Here is a 22,066-nt window from a genome sequence, read left to right as displayed (position 1 = left end):
TCTTTCTGATGTTCCAAACAGTATTTCTTGAGCATCGATTTGAGTGTTTGATGATATCTCTCCAACGCTCCTTGGGTCTGGGGATGGTAAGCTGAAGACGTGATCTGGGTGATGCCCAACTCTTTCAGAGACTGCTTGAAAACGTTTGACATGAAATTACTTCCCCGGTCTGACTGTACCTCCTTGGGCAGACCAAACTTGGTGAAGAACCCTAGCATTTCCTTAACCACGTTCTTTGCTGAGATATTTCTAAGTGGAATGGCTTTAGGATAACTAGTAGCCATATCAATCAGGGTCAACACATAAGAAAATCCTGAAGAAGTCTTAGGAAGAGGGCCAACAATATCCACCAACACACGGGTGAAAGGCGCCTCAAAAGGAGGAATGGGAACTAGAGGTGCGACCTTTTTGGTCTGATTACACTTCCCCACAACTTGACAGGTGTGACAAGACTTACAATACCAGGATACATCCCTGAAGATACCTGGCCAGTAGAAGTGTTTCAAAATGCGTGCCATAGTCTTCCTCACTCCAAGGTGTCCTGCCAAACTGGAATCATGAGCCACTCTAATGATATCCTGCCTACAAACACGAGGGATGACAACTTGATGTACAACCTCCCATTCACAGTCGGCTGATGCTGTTGGGGGTCTCCACTTTCTCATGAGTACTTCTGACTTTATATAATAACAAGTAGAAGCACCAGCTGACTCTTCCTGACTGCAAGTAGAGTTAGCTAGACCTTTCAACTCAGGGTCAGCAACCTGCAACTCAACCAACTCTTGACGAGACAAATTATCAACACTACGGGGTACTGCCTCATCTGGTGAGTGGTCCAAATTAGCAAGAAAAGTGTCAGCTAGGATAACATCATCATCATCATTATCCTCTAAGTCACCAGTAACTTTAGACTTAGCCCTAGTGACAGCACATGCAGGGAACACATCAGGGACATCACAATCCTGGGCCGCAGCCACTGGCTCACTAGACAACTGAGGAGCTGGACACACTTGACTTCCACCAATATCATTTCCAAGTATGAAAGTTACACCTGACATTGTTAGTGTCTCAACCAACCCAACCATAACGGAACCATTAACAAAACCAGACCCTAAATTCACTCTGCACAGAGGGACAGAGAAGTAATTATTCCCTACACCTTGTAAGATTACAGTTTCATCAGAGGAATTAACATTAGAGCCTAGAACACTGGTCAGCATAAGGGATTGGCAAGCACCTGTATCACGATATATTTTAACTGTTTTACTGTCATTACTGTCCAGAAGACTGACAAAACCATCAGACAGGAAATTAGCACATGAACTCTTGAGAGTGTCACCCACGTTACTGCTCAAAAGAGGAGCTTCATCATGAGAATTTATTTTACCCCTCAAAGCAGGTTCAGTTAACTCAGTTAAGGAATTCTGGGAACTCTCAAGGGTGGACACTAGACCAATTGACTGGATATTTAAATACTCCTTTTTGTTCACATCACGCTGTCTCCTGAAACATTTCTCCGTAGTATGACCAAGCTTACTACAATAAGTACATTTACTTTTCTGAAATCTAGAGGTGAAGCTGGTATTTACTTCCTGAGAAACATCATCTTTATTCTCTTTCCTGTTACCTGTACTCTGAGTAGAGGCAACGTACTTACTCTCAGCTTTCCCTTTTTCTTTAGAATACCTCTTGTGAGTGAGAACATATTCATCAGTTAAAACTGCAGCATCAGACAAATTATCTATTCTTTTCTCATCAAGATATAGGCTTACATCATTATTAACACACCTTTTGAAGTCCTCCAGCAATATCATCTGCTTAAATTTACCAAAATCAGAATCCACATTCTTAGAATTTAACCACTGCTCTAATAGATCTTCTTTGATTTTTGCATACTCAACAAGGGATTGCTTATCTTGCTTATAAATTGTCCTAAATTTTACTCTATAGGCTTCAGGAACAAGCTCAGAGGCCTTTAGAATCAAGCTCTTAACTACATCATAAATATCAGATTGATCCTGAGGCAAAGATGCATAAGTTACTTGAGCTTTATCGGTGAGAACAGTTTGAAGGAGTACTGGCCAATACTTTTTGGGCCAATTAAAACCTGTAGCTACCCTCTCAAACAACTGAAAATACTTTATTAAATCAGATTCATTAAAAGGAGGGACAAGTTTAACATTTTTAGCCACATCAAAATCATCAGAGCTAGATGATCCAGTTTCACCTTGTTTCATGCGATACTCATGGTCTACCTGAATCCTAGCAATTTCAATTTGTGCCTCCTGAATACGAGCCTGAGACTCAGCCTCCTTAGCACGTGCCTGAAACTCAGCCTCCTTAGCATTTGCCTGAAATTCAGCCTCCTTAACACGAGCCTCCTGCAGGGCTAGCTGTAACTTAGCTAATTCAATCTGCGTTTGCTCATTTGGAGGAGTTACATTAAACAAGCTTTCATTAATCATGTCAACAATTTGATCTTTAGAATGATGAGAGCGAACAGCAATTCCCCATTGTTGAGCAACAAGCTTAAGTTCATTCTTTGTTCTGTTTTCTACATCACACACTGTTTGCACATTTGACAAAAAATCTTTGGCTTCATCAAGTGTAGTAATAGTAGACATCATGAATAAATCACAGTCACAAAATATCAAGCAATATCCTTATGATAATATCCTGAATATCCTGATAAGAGGTCACCAAACTTATGTTACGGAACAGAGAAAGATAATGTACACTTTAAGTGAGAATACTAAAAATCACTACTGTCCCGTAAAGTTCCAGGTTCAAAACAAAAGAGTTAGGTAAAATTACAAGTTAAAGTTTAATACTCAAACTAACAACAAAACATTCAGGACTCATAAGGATAATGTAATGGCAAAAACAGGTTAAATATATGGTTAACTGCCTCTATTAACACGAAATTAGCAAGAGTAAATTTATCTAAGTCAGCCCTGATAAAATGAAAATACTAGATAATACTCAGTAAATGCAAGATATATTATTACAGATATAAAATAATATTACCACTGGCTGACAATATGAATTACAAAAACTTAACTAGCCCTACAAATCAACACCTTATGCTATACAGTACAAGAACAATATGTTATAACACTTATACTCAAATTACACAGCTGCTAGATGGTTGGAGACTTCCAGAGCACTCACAATAATAACTGTACAGGGGAGGACAGAGATGTGAACAAAATGAGCAGTAGATCTAAGTGGCAATTAATGTAGAGACTGAGCTCATTATATAGGGGCTGGCAGAGCTTGATACAACTTGTAAGAAGGACGCGCAAATGAAGCCAGAGGGGACAAAGAGTTGACAATCCTACTCTGAACAACAGAAAGAACGACTTACTCTACTATAAGGGAGGACGGGGGGAGAGAGGTAGAACACGCTCGTGATCAAACATGCAGCATACTGAACGTTAGAATTACACAAAGGATGATGAAATCATAGGCTATGTAACAATATATATATATATATATATATATATATATATATATATATATATATATATATATATATATATATACAGTATATATATATATATATATATATATATATATATATATATATATATATATATATATATATATATATATATATATATATATATATATATATATATATATATATATATATATATATATATATATATATATATATATATATATATATATATATATATATATATATATATATATATATATATATATATATATATATATATATTTTATGCGAGGAAGAAGGAACCAAAGGCCATGAGCCTGCAGTAACAGTTCCCTCAAAGAGAAAAACAAAATACAATAGACAGCCAAATTCAAGATCCCATCATTTTGAGATGCCTGGACACACTGCGTTTGAAAGACTGGAGATCATATATATATATATATATATATATATATATATATATATATATATATATATATATATATATATATATATATATATATATATATATATATATATATATATATATATTAATGTAGAGACTGAGCTCATTATATAGGGGCTGGCAGAGCTTGATACAACTTGTAAGAAGGACACGCAAATGAAGCCAGAGGGGACAAAGAGTTGACAATCCTGCTCTGAACAACAGAAAGAACGACTTACTCTACTATAAGGGAGGACGGGGGGAGAGAGGTAGAACAAGCTCGTGATCAAACATGAAGCATACTGAACGTTAGAATTACACAAAGGATGATGAAATCATAGGCTATGTAACAATATATATATATATATATATATATATATATATATATATATATATATATATATATATATATATATATATATATATATATATATATATATATGTATATATTAGAGCAATCAGTGAGAAAAAACGGGGAGGAGGGCGGGGGGAAGCACACACGTTCATTCATTCATCGGTGAAGCTTTCAAAACTACACTCATAATTTCCACAGTACGATGGAACACAAAACTTCGTTTAATATTTCAACTTTTCTACCTCTTATTTCCTTCCCTGGATAATATTCTGAAGCTGAGAGAGGTCTGCTGTGCTTCTCTGTCCATACAGTAGGTGCAAAATTTCACCTCAGTATTAAGCCGGTTTTGGGTGCTGCTCGAGGTGGGTAGGATCATCTGCTTATTTTTGGTATGCCTCAGACGTAGGTGGGCATGAGGGTGTTTTAGTGCTAGGGCGATTTTGGGGGGTAAGGTATTATATAACACCGTCGATGGACAGCATTATGGTAAGTTATTGGGTGATATTCAGTAGAGAGTGTGAGCCCAGCTGGTGAGATGAGGAGAGTTTAAGCCCATTGTGGACTCGGACATCGATGGAAAGGCTGTGTCCGTTTGGTAAATAATCAATTAAATTGTATCCGCTTTTAGTCTTTGATGTTAATAGGTAATTGGACATTGATTGATGGGCAATGATTGATGATAAGTTACTAGAAAATATTATTCGTTTTTCCGCCATTCGCGACTAATTTTACCACACAGTCAGAAAAGATGCGAGTATAAGCCTTGTCTATGATGTGATGTTTTTTAATTTCACTTCAGTCTTAATGTCTCCAACTTTCTATTAACATCCAAGAAGCGGATACAATTTAATTGCTTATTTACCAAACGGATGCAGCCTTTCCATATTTTCTATTGGAATGAGTATTTCACGATTATTTCTTATTATTCTTGGATTACCACATATACTGACCTCTGAAAGCTATAAATGAAGATTTAGAATGGGTAAAGATTTTGCCGACGTCTGCCAGTAGCTGGCCATATTTAATGTTCTTAACACTCATTTTTAAATTTGAAAGCTGGCTGCCAAACACAAGTGAGGTTAGGTTGGATTAAGTTTGGTTTGGTTAAATCATTAAGTTTTCCATTGCTTTAACATGGAATACACGAGTGCATCCAGTCAGAGCGATGATCGGTAAATAACACAGCCTAAGTCGACTGAACGTGGCCAGTCAGAAAGATCGTCAGTAAACGTTGCCTGGCCTCTTTCTTAACCCTTAAACGCAGGGCATATATTTAGCTGGGCGTGCTCTCACTACAGGCATCCCTGGCAAAGTAGCTCTTTTCAAACCTTAATATCAGGAAATGTATAATAGAGAAAAAAATTAAAAACCATACTCATCAACAACTCTTCTTCTTGCAAATGAAACCATTCCCAGGTCTCTAGCTTGTCCCGTCGATGAGTAAGGTCGAGAAGAAGATGAGTGGCTTTTGGTGTTTTGACGGGGAGTCTCCCAGTGTGCATTGCTGGCGGTGGCCATGGCTAGCCTGGCTAGCATTGGCAGCACTGACCGGAGTGGTGATTGTAATACTGATGGCAGTACTGACCGGAGTGTTGATTGTAATACTGATGGCAGCACTAACCGGAGTGGTGACTGTAACACTGCCCGGCCTTCCTTCACCGACACCTAAACTTTTCCACTCTTCATTCCACTTTTCCTTACCCACCATAATATGGATGAGTCATCACCCTGTCTATGTGGCCAACCATTGGTTTTCCAGCCGTAACAGAGTGGCACTATGCCCCATAGATGTGGGGGAAAATTTACACTTCATGTTTTTCTGTATTTTTTTTCAGGCATCAGTTATGATACTTACCCTAAAATTTATGTTCAGCAGCACTTATAATGTACTTCTAATCACAATTACGGTTTATTGCACTTGAAAGACTAATTTTTCAGCATATTGAACGCAGTAAAGGTTGAGTATGAGGTTTGCACTTGCACGTATATTTTGGCTTTTTTCCTACACTTCGCAGGCATCGTGAAAGTATTACTTATGCTCTTCACAGCTTATACTATTTGTACTTCAGCTCACTAATACGCTTCATATCACAGTAATATTTACTGATGATAAATATTTCACGTCGGTGGAAGCAGGGGCTCGAACGTGCTGGAGACTAGTAAACACACGGCATGAAATGAATAATATGCAGAAGGGCGAAAGTGGTAGAGTGACCCAATCATTTTGAGATGGATGTGGGCCAATGGACCTGGAGAATCGACGAAAATAGACGGAAGATTTACAGGGGAAAAATACACTGACGTGTTAGAAAATGTTTTATTGCCATCCGTGCGAAATATGGCAATCCCACATCCCCATCCTATTAAACCCGTTCACGTCAGGAGTCCTGTGAATATGTGCAGGTGGTAAAGGATTGGCTAAATCACCAACCGGAAGTGACGGTCCTCGATTGGCCCTAAAAGGATTGTGAAGTAAACCCAATCGATTGTATGTATCATTTATACTGTAGTGTTTGACTGATGTAAATTAATATGTTTAACTCATTTGTTTAATTTTACTCTAATTAAAATTTGCCGCTACATTTTCTAACTTCATCCCTAGCACCTCCCGAAAATGATTGAAATTATCAGACTTTTGCCATTAAGTTCTTCCTTAGCTGAAGGGACTCAAGATCACGGTGGTATACCTGTAAGGGTAGTATGAATTATAACTTTATTAAAGACAGAAAAGTATGACCATGATATTCAGTGAAAAGTTTAATATCTAATGATAACCGACAAGTGGTCCTTCTGCAAAGAAACCAACTAATCACAGTCATGCAAATAACTATTAAAAAAATGAAATACCAACTGAATGCTTCTACCTACGAAAACTGAGAAACATTACAGTGCTAACAAATATTCTTTAAATCACTTTATAAAAAATTGTCTCGCAGAGTATACAGTTACCCGCATCTAATGTTCATACCTATCAATTAAATGTAACCTTATCAGTGAATAATATTTAGATCATGGCAATATTGGTTACTTATTATCCCATGGATATGGACACTGAATCCCTCCCTCTGCCCCTGTCTCCTGCCACCCCGGCACCTCTCATCCCCTTCCTCCTGATGCACCGTTTTCTTGAACCTCACTTGGTAGAGATTCATGTTGTGTCTGAGATCAGGACAGAACTTTTGACTGCCAGTGTACCTATCATGGGCCATATATTTTCCAAAGACAGGTGTGCCCACAAGTTCGTCTGCAGACCAATTATCATTTCTCACGTGGGCCATCATTATGGTCAAGACAAGCCACACAAATAATTCCACTACCTCCACTGGAACCCAATCCTTCATTTTTTTTCTCCTGCTTGCTGAAACCTCCACCCAGTGCACACTTATGGCCTGGTGATAATTGATTTAAGCAACCAGATGCTGCATAATGGTAGTGGTGAAGATTGCCTTGAAAAATGACGTCATCGTCCTTGGTCCGGTCAATAGCTCACAGTACTGCACACCTGCCTCTTCTGCATCAAAGGCAGATACAGAGGACTCGAATTCTGCCCCCTCCTCTCACACACAAGCATCAATTTTCCCAACACCTGGGAGCCTTGGCCGTGATTTCTGGCCAGAACGTCTTTTCATACCACGTGCACCATGCCCTCACCCAAGTGCACGCCCACGGGGGGCGGCCATGAACAGGGGGAGGAAGGGGAAGGAGAGGCAGAGGTGGGGGAGTACAGGGGTGATGACTCACCTGATGCAGGCCTTCCCTGGGGAGATACTGGTGGTCCAGTCACACCACATGAGGGCTGAGTGGAAATTTCCATATGTGAAGGGCCAGGTTGGGGAGATAATGCCCTCTAAGTGCTGGGTTGTGGTGACAAGGGACACTGGAAGGAGAGACTGTGGCCAATTGGCAGCGAGAGTGATGGTGAAATGCAGAGGCAGCGTTTATGTAGATTACTGTCACCATCTTCCTACCTTTCTCGGTGGTCAAGGTCATCCAACTGTGACGTGAATTGGTCACTGTAATAGGCCCTGCCCTCCTCCTGTAGCAATTGGTGTGGCTTTTCAGGCATCTCAGAACAGGTTGGGGATGGGGGGTACGAGACTTCACTCTCAACATGGTAGCTTCCCCTTCCTTCAGAGGAAGTCCCACCACTCGTGTTCATGGAGGACACAGTTTCGTCCAGAGCATGACCTATGGCACTGTCCTCACTGGTAAGGGCTGAACTTTGGTAGGGGTAGATGATGCATTCGGCCCAGTGGATGAGGGGACGGAATCGGATGAGGAGTCTGAAGAAGACATCACTCCGCACTGTTACAAAGCCATGTACAGGCTGAACTGAACATCACTGGGGTACCTTTGGTACCTCCCTACCCTATGGTAGAGAAAATGATCGTGGATTCAAACGGTGGCAGGAAGACTCTTGTGTGTATAGTTGCTACTCGGCGGCCCCATTGCAGCCTGATTGTGACGTGTATGCACGTTACCCGGCGGATAGGGGTTAAATACCCCCTAAAATGTATATTTTGTTTTCCAATCACTTCTTGCACTCACAGTGCAACAGTTAACTATCTGTGTTGCTTTAGTACCAAATTTACTTACCTAGAGATCACGAGTTTGTTATAATGTAGGTGGAATCGCCATGCCCCTTTGGAAAATAATTACGAAAATCTCTTATATTCGATTGGCGAGGCAGAGCAGCCCTTTCTTGTGGATAATGTGGTTATAGAACACTGAGCTCTATAGATGGAGCGCACCTGTTATGCACGACCCAATGTGTGCTGTAAAGTCACTGCACAGCAATGGAAGACATCACTGTACTCCCATCTAATCCATACATGAACGTGTATACACGTGAAATGAGCATTGAAGAATTGAGAAGTCGTTTTTCCGTTTTCTCTGAAAATTGGGACATCGATAGCAACCCTCTAGAAGACATGGCACACCAAGTGAAATCCCTAGGTAATACTTTTAAAGGGAGTTATATGGGGGGCAAATGTATCAAAAGGTAAATATGATCACTTTAGAAAAGTTGAAATTCGAGTGCAGTTTCTATACCATTTATCATAGAACAGCCATTATAGTGTCATTCAATGGCTCTTCAGCTCTCGCATGTCATCAAGTTAAGTAATTTTTAGATTTGCTGACTGGCTGCCTCTGCGGATGAGTTAATGGTCGCGATGTACACTCAAATTTCGGGTTTTCTTCACGTTATACAGTCGTATGTTAATCTCTTCTGTGTTTTGAGTGCTTATGAGCATATTTATTGTTCCCAACATGCAGTGCTATACTTCGTGACCACATGAGAAATGATTCAGTATGCAAAAACACAAGCCATATGCTCCATATCATGCCTACTCACTGATGAAAAGTTCTCCCACAGTCCTTGAACTGTCTGTTTGAGCAGTTGACTGCTGCACACAGTGCCACATTCCTGAATTATCTGATACCAAAAATGCATAAAGCTGCTTTCCAGGCACACTGCATCACTACTGTACTGGAAGAACCAAGATGGCGGCCACTGTCATCAACCGTTGCTGCATCTTTGTTTATATATATTAATGTTATAGAAATCTGTTAGCATTGTATATGCGATAGATAAGCAATTCTGTTTGAAATCAAGGCCTATATACATTTCATGGTACCTCTCAGCATTCAGGTAAACATTGGTGTGGGTGACACTGCAGTGATTGAATGTTGTGGTGTTTTGATTCTAATTGTCTTTCTTGTTCGTTTGAAATCCTAGGATGAGATACCCAGGTTTGTCGGTTCCGACAATGATATTTAATCTCCAGTCCAACTGTGTTTGTCAAGCACTGACCTCAGTGCTTTCACATTGTCTGTTGAGGAAACTACTGTGATGTTTATATCCGTGTTATGATATCTTTACCCAGCTGAATCTTATACTTATCCGTTGGTGGTACTTTTAGAATTCCTCAAATCATTCTCGAATGGGATTTTTTCCATCAGGAACTTTATCTGTAACACAGTCCTGAATGCTAGATTAGATATTACTTAGTCACGGGTGCTCTCCGTTTGTAGCGTTAACTGGCGTTTTGTAATGGTGCCAGCAATCTGTAGGTCGTTTATAAGTTCTGAGTACGACTTTTCCCTTTGCTTACTTGTCGCCTAAAGCAGTTACAATAATATTTGCACTTACTTTAATATTAAGATTCCATGAATGCAATGGGCATGAGATTGGATTCGAACTGCCTGCCATCCCTAACTCAAATACCCGCGAACCTGACGTCACTGTTCTTCCGGCATGACATCACGTTCCAGTTTCCCCTCGATTCCCTAAAATCCTAGTAAAACTGAATCATTAAAAACAGACGAGTGCACGATAACAATCGTATTCAATAACCCTTCCTCTCATATTAAATTCATTCATTCATTGCCAGACGCCATGTATCCCAGACGGGGTGGCCAAGGGCTTAGAGTTAATTGTTTTACAGGGAGGGGCACTAATCCTCCACCAACCCCACTTGACGTAGGGATGCCAACAGCATCTGGCGTTCCCAGGCGGTCACCCATCCAAGTACTAACCAGACCCAACGTTGCTTAACTTCGCTGATCGAACGGGAAGCGGTGTACTCAACGTGGTATGGCCGTTCATACTGCCAAATTAGCTATGGAAAAAGTTGGTAAACGGAATTTTCTCACTTCTCATCCCTGTAGCGGGTTCCCCTCACCTTTGTTCGTAACACGACATGGAGCAGAGCAGGACAGGATCCCTCTCACACTCATACTTCCCATGGATCTGTATGTTATTTTCCCCTCCTAAAGAGGTTAGTACTTACACGTATATTCCTCATAGACACATTAAATGTAGCATGAAGTAGCCTTAACATAAACTGACATCTGATTAGCAAGAGAGATGAAGTGAATGGCATGTTGGAAAAAGCCTTTGTTCACTGTGGCAGTTACAGTACAGAATCATTCCTGTATGTTTGTCTATAACCAGTGATTACATTTAAAGTGGTAAATGAATAGAATTAAAATCTTTACTTTTTCAAGGTCAAGTAGGAAGAAACAAAAGTTTCAGGGAAAACCTACTTATTCTAAGTATAACTCAAGCTCATTAAAATTTCATTTCCTACTGCTATTTTTGCAAACAAAGACCATAATATGTATTCTTTGTTAGTTTTGTAATTTATACTTACTCATTTCTGTGAACTTAGGATCAAACATTATTTCTTTAGCGTGAATCAAATAAATTCTAGGGTACAGTACAGGTGCTGCAAGAAGAAATGCCCGGGTAAAGAGATGCTTCAGTGGAGACACCATGCCTAATAGTTACCTCGCCACATCTACTGTACCTGTGAACCCTACCTCATGCACTCCACCCACACGTGTCTTGAGTATCCTTAGAATTTTTCAGTAGTGGTGGTCCTAATTAGGCAGGAGAATGTGTGTACTTTATAAGATTATAACCTAGACTTTAATAAGATATAATTTATAGTAACTAGCTGTTATATTACCCTTTTTCCTTTTGCATGCAATAAGGGAGTTAAGGGGACGATTTTACTTGGTATACTGTTGGCAGTCGGCATGAAAGGGAAAGCGGCCCTTGGTCTCGTCCACACCACCCCCGTTACACTTTAATTCCATACAGCACCTTACCTTAGCCTTCACAGAATGGCGCAGCTGAAATCCCCCATAGTGGAATAGGCATGCTTTATCAGATAGCTGTATCGCTTTGTAAACGCCGTTATCAACATTTGTCAAATCCTATCCGTGTCAGTGTGCCATATAAGACTCATTCCCTCAGGATACTCCCCTGTAGAGGTTATGAGTGACTTCCTGCTGGATGTCTGTCCAGAACAAGAATGGTGTGTTGATATCAGAGGGGATATTTATACGATATATTGGCGAGTCTTTCGTAGATAAGTAAATCCTACTTTTGACGAAATTCATGTCAATTACATTGTTTCTTGCACAGCAGGGATTCGAACCGGCGTCCACTGGAACAGCAGACTACCACTCTACCGTTTTTACTAGACAGTGCCATTAGTGTCCAGTAAAGTCTAAATATTCCGTCAGAGCAAAGAAAATTATGTTTTGGTAAAGTTTGTCATGACCCATTATTATACTGTACGTGAGGGTGAAGAAAATTAGTTGCTTTTTCATCTCTCTCTCTCTCTCTCTCTCTCTCTCTCTCTCTCTCTCTCTCATCAAAGGTTATGTGCAAATGATCTTACATTCAGTATACTGTAGACATGAAATGCTGTATGGTTTAGAATCACACACACACACACACACACACACACACACACTAAATGCTCTATGGTTTAGAATCACACACAAACACACACACACACACACACACACACACACACACACACACACAGTACAGCTGGGGTGTACAAACAACATAAGGCTAATCGTCACTTAAGTAGGTCAGGCTACATTGGTTTTTCTCATATCCGCTAATCTCTCTCTCTCTCTCTCTCTCTCTCTCTCTCTCTCTCTCTCTCTCTCTCTTTCTCTGGCATCTGGGGTGTATTGGGTGTATCTCTCTCTCTCTTTCTCTGGCATCTGGGGTGTATTGGGTGTATTACACTGTACATCCTACTTGTGTGGTATGATTAGGTTGTATTACGCACCTCTTATATACCCAATTCTTCCAACATACATAGTCCTGTCTGCATACACAGCCCTCCACACACACACACACACACACACACACACACACACACACACACACACACACAAGATATTCTGTAAATGATTAGTTAATCGGAGTATTCCCACTCTATTTTGTCATTACCTAAATAGTCGGTCAGCATTGCATCACGAAACATTTTTCCCCCCCCCAATCTTCACAATAATTCCTCTTAAATACCGAACCGTCGCGTGGTACCCAAAAGCAGGCACAAGCAAATGGATTAATAGGTGCATAAATTCTATGAAGCAAGTATAGCCATCCGCCCCTCTCTCTGTGGCGACTAAGCGAGACGCTTGAATCCACTGTCTGACTCACTTCTTCGTTTCTGCAACAGCCGCTGCCTTTCCTCTAACTTTCTCTTTGTTGAACGCCACCTCTCCCTTTCTAATCCTCACCTTCTCTTCCTCATTGAGACTCAGCTGTCTGAGGCGAGTGATAGCAAACTGTTTTCTGTAACCTCCTACTTTCTGTATACTCATTATAAAGCCAACGGTGGCTGTCTTGAATATGTACGCAACACATATCATGCTCTCGTGTTCCTGAACTTGAATCTTCTGAAATCTCTGCACTTTGGCTTCAGCAATCCTGTCATTCTTTGACTAAACATATCTGTGCTGTTTGCTTATCCCTTAACTCTATGAAAAATTCTCTGACTATTTTACGTCTTAGATGGAACACACCCTATAAATTTCTCCTTTCTCTGAAATTTCCAGTCTAGGTGACTTCAAAGTTCTCCACATCCTTTGGCTCTCCTATCCTTTCAGTGATCCACCTGATGAGCAAGCCTACATCTTGTCTATCATTAATGACCTACAGCAGAGCAGCTTGTACAACACCCTACCCTTATCCCTGACTGCATTGGAGAGAGTTCCAGCATACTTGACCTCTTCCTTACAACTAATCCTTCTGCTTATGCTTTTAATCTTTTCCCTCCGTCGGGCTCCTCCAATCACAACCTTATCACCTTAACCTGTCCTATCACTTCAATAAGGCCTGTAGACCCCCCCAAGAGGCGGCAGGTGTGACACTTTGGAGCTGCTGGTTCGGAGGTCCTCGGGTAGAACTTCTTTGATTTTCCCCTGGAATGATTATTGCTTCCATGACTAAGAGCCAGCTGAGTGTTCCTTGTGCATAACGGAGGTTATTCTTTTTTTTGACATGGCAGCAAACGTTCCCTTCTCATATCCTGTCACTAATAAAAAAAAAAAAAAAAGGTTTAATCAAGCTTGTTCTAATGCTGTCCACAACAAGGAGAGGGCCTACAAAAGGTACCAGAACCAGCCCACCCTGAATCTCGTCTCTTTTCATGACTCTGCCGGGAATTGTGCTAAACCTTTTCTTCGCTCTTCTAAAAACAATTTCATTCACACTAAATTCTCTGAACTCTCCAACTCAAATTCTTCCCGCTCCTTCTGGCACCTGACCAAAAACCTTTCCAACAACTTTACCTCATTATCCTTCCCTATTCTTTTCCGCTCTGATGGCTCCGTAGCTATTTCTTCTACTGATAAAACAGAACTCTTCTCTCAGACTTTCTCTTCCAGTTCCATCTCAGACAAGTCCGGTGCTGTTCCTCCATCATATCCCCCCTCAGACTTCCTCATGGCTGACATTAAAATTTCTTCAACTGATTTTTTTTTTTCTTTTTTTTGCCATCACTGCCCGCAGTACTAACAAGGCATATGGGCCTGATGGGGTCCCTCTTGTTGTCCTCAAGAACTGTTTCTGTGCTTACACCCTGCCAATGTAAATTCTTTCACCTTCCTCTGTCACCTTGTACCGTTCCTTCGTGCTGGAAGTTTGTTCTCATTCAGCCTGTCTCATAGAAGGGTGACCAATTCCTGCCCTCTAACTATTGCTCAATTGCTTTAACATCCTGTATTTCAAAAGTTTTTGAGCCTGTTCTTAACATAAAAATTTTAAAGCACCTTTCCTATCATAACCATCCTTCAGACTGTCAAGGTGGGTTCTGCCAGGGATACTCCACTGGCGATTTTCTCACCTTCCTTTTAGACTCCTGGTCATCCTCCTTTCGGGAATTTGGCAAAAGCTTTGCCATTGCACTTGACATCTCAAAAGCTTTCGGTCGAGTCTGGCATATATCTTTAATTTCCAAAACACCCTCATCTCTAGCTTCCTTTCTTGTCGTTCTATAGCTGCTGTTGTTGACAGCGACTTTTCTTCCCCAAGTGCCATCAATGATGGTGTTTCTCAGGGCTCTGTCCTATCACCATCTCTCTTCCTTCTATTCATCAATGATCCTCAAAGCATTGCATCTAACCCTATCCATTCATACACTGAAAACTCCTCCTTTCATCTTTACATTCACTTCCTATAACGTCAATCTCAGTAGTTACTTCAACAAACAAGGGATGAGGCTGTGATAGACCCTTGCTTGACTTGGCTCATATCCCTGATTGGGGCAAAAGTAATCTTGTTTCTTTTAATGCATCAAAAACAAAGTCCTTACACCTTTGAATCCGACAAAATCTTCCGTAGGCGTATCGTCTAATTTTTTTACAATGTTCATCTCAAACCTGCATCCTCTTTAAAAGTACTATACTCAGTTTTTTTTTTTTTTTTTTTTTATCAAGGCGAAGATGCACTTGACAGATTGGTGATTATTGGCTGACTGCAACATTACTTCATAATCTAGCATTATTAACTGACAACAAATATCTGAGGGGGAAATTTGGGTTAGTAAATATTTTTTGGACATGTTGCATTCAGCCAATCATCATCAACCTGTCAAGTGCATCTTCGCCTTAACAAAAAAAACGGAGTATAGGGGTTTCCATCTCTCATGACTTATCTTAAAAAGATCGTATTACCTCTCTTGTAAAACCTGCTTCCAAGAGATTAGGTTTGCTAAAAGGACTCCATGCCTTTTTTTACTCTTGCACAGTTTGAATTTATACACAGGCCTTATTTGCCCCTGCATAGAGTACAACTCTCATGTGTGGGGAGGCTCCCCACATACAGCGCTTCTAAACAAGATGGAGTCAAAGGCTTTTTGTCTCTTTAACTCTCCTCCTATTACCGTCTCCCTTCATCTTCTGTCTCTTCCTCGCACTGTTGCATCAATATTTATTTCTGTTGCAGCTTCTGTGGTCACTGCTCCTCTGAACCTTCTGCTTGCATCCCTCCACCAGCACGGCGAACACATAGCACTCATCTAGCAACAAAATATTATCCCTTTTCTGTCCAACTCTCAAATGCAAGAGTTAAGCGTTACTTCCAGTCCTTCATGTATGCAACAGGTCAACTCTGGGACTGTCTTCCTCAGTCTTTATTTCCTACTGCCTGTGATCTCCAGTCATTTAAACGCAGTATCTCCAGTCATCTCGAAATGATCGGCTCTTGAATTTGGCTCTCCTTTATCTTGTTTCTGTTTTTCTTGGGGGAATCAATCTTGTGGGGTCCTGGCCTTTGTTTCCTTCTTCCTGCATTAAAAAAGAAAATACAAAAGCACTGACACGCAGATACAAATACACAAGTAATCACATACCATATACAATCGCGGAAACCAGTATCCACCCACAATTAGCTGTGAAACTCTTACACTGTATTAAGAGAAGCTTGTTGGGTTCTAATGATCATAGTACTGGGTGTCGTAAGTCGGTGCTCATTATCTCGTTATTTATCGTAATGAAATGGATCGGTATTCATGTCAGCAACTGTATATTCAGAGTGTCGGTGAGTTCCACTTCACTACGTTCTCTTGTGATTGTTTCTCCTACTTTAATGCTTTGGATCCTTCCCACCTCTCTACAGTGTTGGAAAACAGGGTTAGAATGATACTAGTGTTGATTTTGTGTCGCTTTTAAAGTGTCCGACTCTCGGTTTACTCTAGACAGTCTGTTCCCTGAGGCCCAGCAATCCTACCTGTATCACACATTTACATGTTGCCACTCTGGCTCTGATACCCACTCTCCATACTGAATACATGTTAGGGCTGCATCATTTAGTACTAGTGTTTTAGTATAAAGGGAGTGTTTTATGTCATGTCGGCGGGTCTTGTGGAAAATCAATGAAGACTGCTCTGTCAAAACTAAAATAAGTTAACTGTGTCAGCTTAGGATCTATCTAGTGTCTATTAGTACTGCAGTTCACGCTTTTAACATATGAACTTTATCATTACTGTCATCATCATTTCTTTACTCTTTTACTGACACGGGAAGGCATGTATACGAGCTTTTTATCGTGGCTGTACCAGATCGACATCCTTCTCATACCAATAGAGCGGATACCACCGCCCCCACAACCCTCCCTTATCTGCCCTATAGATGGATAGCTCAGAGTTTGTGTGGGTGGGTGGTAGATAAGGCTCTGATAAAAAGAATTGTCGGCATTTTGAGTTTATACTTTGATGACCGTGTGGCGGTGTGTTTTGAGGTGAGAGTGCGGTGAGGAGGAAGGTGCAAGAGGATGAGATGTGTGTGTGTGTGTGTGTGTGTGTGTGTGTGTGTGTGTGTGTGTGTGTGTGTGTGTGTGTGTGTGTGTGTGTGTTTATGTTTGTTTGTTTGTTTGTTTCACTTTTCTAGTTCCGACCCTTGGTATGGATTTGGCAGGCCGTTCCCTGAAACTCAGCAACCTCTTACGCACCACACATCTTCACATATCACATATTGAATTCTTGCAAGAAGTTTGTCTAGTTCAAGACAGGCTTACGTAAGCGGAGGGGAATGACGGGAGAAGGATATGAAGTGTGTGTGTGTGTGTGTGTGTGTGTGTGTGTGTGTGTGTGTGTGTGTGTGTGTGTGTGTGTGTGTGTGTGAGCGAGCGGTGTGCTTTGAGGCGAGGTAAGGTGAGGTGTGTATAATGCCCGCCAAGCTTGAATTCTGTCACCTGTCGTCTTTGATCTCACCGACTACCGGATCTATGAAATTTGGAGAATTCGTTCGTGATATATTCGGTCTCTTCTAGATTGTTATATGTGAATAATTAATGTTAGGTTAGGAAAACTCAAATTAGTGTTTCCCACAGCAGCAAAATATGACTATTTCTTTGCTATTGTTCTGATATTCTACTCTGGTCAGACGATTACATTCAGATGCATGAAAACTCCAGGACCTGAATGAGTTATGACCTCCTTCAGTCCAATATATTCCATGTATGCCAGCTGTATCTGTCATTCTATTCATAGATGGGTTTTCACTTGAACATTATTCCATTGCCTCTCAAGTCTTTTATTTTCTTTTTTTTTCTCCTCTCCTCCATTTCCATTTTTCATTTTTTCCCTCGTTTCATGTACATACATTTCTATAGGCTTAGTCATTACATCCGGCCTCAGAGTTCGCCGCTGCGGAAGTACTGATAAGAGAGTGAAGGTTGACAGATTACTCGGTGGTGTGGGGTAGGAGGGTCGGGGATGGGAGAGATGAGGAGGGTGGCATGACACTAATTTAGTCAGCACTTTCTAGTTTTATCAAAAACACTTTAAAATTACCAAAACATAGACAAAGTTTCAAATATTACCTATCCGGGCCATTCGGGTAATAATAAGAGAAAGTGTAATAACAATAATAGTATTAACGACAACAACAACAACAACAATATTAATAATAATAATAATAATAATAATAATAATAATAATATGTGGTAGGTGGGGGCGCTCACCATCCACTCACTCGATGTAGTGCTGCTTTCGGGTGTCTGCCCTTTCCTCTCTTCCATCTCCCTTTCCTTCCATCCTCTTCTGTCTTTCTATACTTCATTCTTTCCTTGTCCTTCTGCCTACGGGTGACTTTATACTCCCTCTTCTGTCTTTTTTTCCTTCATTCTTTCCTTTTCCTTTTTGTCTGTGGGTGACTCTACACTGAGTGACAAGCCAAATTGTTTCCTGTACACTAGGAAACCATTTACTAATTACTATGATGGGTGGTAATCATATAGCCAAATTTTGGCACCTGGTGGTTTTAGTGGGTAATTATTGCGCTCCAGTCGGATTGAGCCGGTGAAGGTTTATATCCAAGGGGTGGTTGGGGTTTATTGCTCATGTAATGCCACCAGGGATGAGTGAGGATGGTCACTCTCATCTTAAATGTCGAGACCAACTGCCTAGCCCCGGGCTCCTACGCTCCTCAGGGGGCAATGTAGGATTGGATGATGATGATAATAATAATAATAATAATAATAATAATGATAATAAAAATTATTAATAATCATTCATTCATTCATCATCTAATCCTGAGTTGCCCCATGAGGAGCATAGGAGCCCGGGTCCTGACATTTAAGATGAGAGTGACCAGCCTTACTCATCCCTGGGTGGCATTATGTGAGCTATCAACCCCTGCCACCCCTTGGATATAAACCTGCATCGGCTCAATCCGATTGGAGTGCCTTAATCACCTACTGAACCACCAGGCGCCATAATTTTGTTATATGGTTACCACCCAGCGTAGTGAATGGTTTTCCGATGAACAGGAAACCATTTGGCTTGTCATTCAGTGTAGAGTCACCCCTATACAGAAGGAAGAGGAAAGAATGAAGAAAAGAAAAACAGAAGCGGAAGGAAAGAAATAAGGAAGGAAGAGGGGAAAGGGCAGGCACCCGAGCAGCACTACGTCGAGTGAGTGGCTGGTGAGCGCCCCACCTACCACAATAATAATAATAATAATAATAATAATGATGATGATGATGATGATGATCATCATCATCATCATCATCATCATCATCACCATAATCATAATACAGTAAATGTGCTGTTTCTTCTTGTGCATTCAGAGAAAACATGGAACTGCGTAACCAATCCTGCAATGTGTATATCAATTTCATAGTAGTCCATGTGCCCACTTTTCCCTATTTCTGATGTTATTTTTGGGAGGAGAGCTGATCCATCCAAGAATCACTGGGAGGATCACGCTCTCCACATACCACACTAAGCATGAAAGTTCATTGTACAACATGTACTAAGAAATGAAAACCATGTCTACAATCCTTTCATAAATTCTTAGAGTTTTTAATTTGCAGAGAAGGGCTGACCCCTCCTTAAAATCATGGCTGGAAAACTGTGTATAATGGAAGACTTTCCCAATAAACAAACGAACTCACCAGGGAAATGTCAATGAAATTTTTCCGCTATTTCTGATCATGTTGATTTATTTTAAATCGCATTACATATGAGAGTCCATTCTTTATCTTGTACCAAGGTATCAAAGCCATATCTGACCTTCTTTCACTATTTCTGAAAATTTGTAATATGTTGACTGGACTGATCCCCTTTAAAAATCATAGGTGGGCAGTTGTATCTAATGGAAGACCGTCTGAGTAACCACACTAACTCACCTGGAAAGTTATATTCATTTTTTCTATTTCTGATTTTTTTTTTTTTTTTGTATTTTTGATAGAGGGCTGACCATCCCAAGCATCATGAGGGGTCAAGCTCCCCAAATATCGATATGCAGTGTTTTCTTGTGCATTCAGAGAAAACATGGAAATTCCATACCTAATCCTGCAATATGTATGCTGATTTCGTAGAAATCCATGCACTCACTTTCCCCTATTTCTAATCAGCTGACCCTTCCAAGAATCATGAGGATTTCACGCTCTCTAAATATCGCATTGTACAACACGTGCATAGATATCAAAGTCGTCACTGCCCTCCTTTCACGATCTGAGAATCTTTTGTCAGGTTGGGGGGCTGACCCCTCTAAAAGTCAGGGTTAGAAAACTGTATATAGGCACATACACCTGGGAGGTATAATTTAAGTATTTCCCTCATTTTTTATTATTTTTATGTCTAGGAGGGGGCTCACCCTCGAAGAATCATTGGGGGGGGGGCACGCTCCCCAAATATGGCATTACAGATGAAAGCCCATTGTACAAAATGTACTAAGATACCAAAATCATATCTACTCTCCTTCCCTTATTTTGAATCCTTCATAATTTGGCAGGGGAGCTGACCTCCAAGAAAGTAATGGTGGAAAATGTTGTGTACTGGAGGACATTATCAAGTAACCAGGCGAACTGACCTGAGAAGTTTCGCTGAAATCCATCTGCTCACTTTCCCTGATTTCTGATCATTTTTGTGTTGGGATGGGGACTGACCCTTCCTCCCAAGAATCACTGAGGGGGCATGCTCCCCAAGTATCGCATTACGGATAAGAATGCATTGTACAACATATACTATGATATCAAACCCATTTCTACCTTCCTTTCATTATTTATAGAAATTTTTTATTTGGCTAAGGGGGCTGACCCCCACTGAAAACAATGGCTGGAAAACTTTACGCAATGGAAGGCCTTTCCAGGAATCCGACGAACTCACCTGGGAAGTTTCATTCAAATCCGTCAGATAGCGTAGGAAGAGTTAACGCGCTTGCACACACACACGCACACACACACACACACACACACACACACACACACACACACACACACACACACACACACACACACACACACACACACACACACACACACACACACACACACAGTCTGGGTATGGCGCAATGGTATAGGGTGCGTTGCCGAAAATTATACCATCCTGTTTCGCGGATTAGATAAGAATAATAATGATAATAATAATAATAATAATAATAATAATAATAATAATAATGATAACACTATTGATAATAATAATAATAATAATAATAATAATAATAATAATAGTAATAATAATAATAATAATAATAATAATAATAATATTATTATTATTATTATTATGATTATTATTATTATTATTATTATTATTATTATTATTATCATCATTATTATTATAGTAGTAGTAGTAACAATCTGGTCTTAGATTTCTCTAAAGCGCCAGTTCTTCCTAAGTACAGTAATTCTCTAGCACTTGACACTCATTTACACTTTTGCAGCTGCAAGAATTATTGTGACATCATTCAAATATAATGCAGACTTCATCAGCAAAAAAGTGAAAGCAATTAAACCCAATAATCATCCGTCACAAAACCTCACCCCAAATCGTTGCTTCGTGAAAAGAGAACGGCCCTGAGCAGCCTTTTAAAATATTCAAAGTAAATCAATTGCCTCATGAATACTGGCAACTTGTTATACAACCTAGGAGCTGTGTAGGTACAAAACCGATCAGAGAAAAACGACTGATGAACAGCTGCAGGATCATCGAGGCTCATGAAATCGTCTTCACTTAACATCACACCCGGGCATGCCGACCGGTTTTTAACAATGTAGCAAGAT

At 40.3% G+C, this 22,066-nt stretch overlaps 1 protein-coding gene and 1 non-coding gene across 2 annotated transcripts in view; one reads left to right on the top strand and one right to left on the bottom strand.

Moving 5' to 3' along the window:
• The window catches only part of LOC145402606 (von Willebrand factor A domain-containing protein 7-like), a 126,598-nt gene that overhangs the window by 57,637 nt on the left and 46,895 nt on the right, over nucleotides 1-22,066 (top strand). The gene's annotated exons all lie outside the window — the stretch shown is intronic.
• On the bottom strand, nucleotides 10,734-10,852 carry LOC145402745 (5S ribosomal RNA). Its single transcript, XR_013897862.1, has one exon. It is a non-coding gene; the product is annotated as a 5S ribosomal RNA (ribosomal RNA).

This window comes from Coenobita brevimanus, chromosome 58 (assembly GCF_032717465.1).
Source record: "Coenobita brevimanus isolate Jiangsu-jjx chromosome 58, ASM3271746v2, whole genome shotgun sequence".
Taxonomy (NCBI): Eukaryota; Metazoa; Arthropoda; class Malacostraca; order Decapoda; family Coenobitidae; genus Coenobita; species Coenobita brevimanus.
This window is presented reverse-complemented; position numbering and strand designations above follow the sequence as displayed.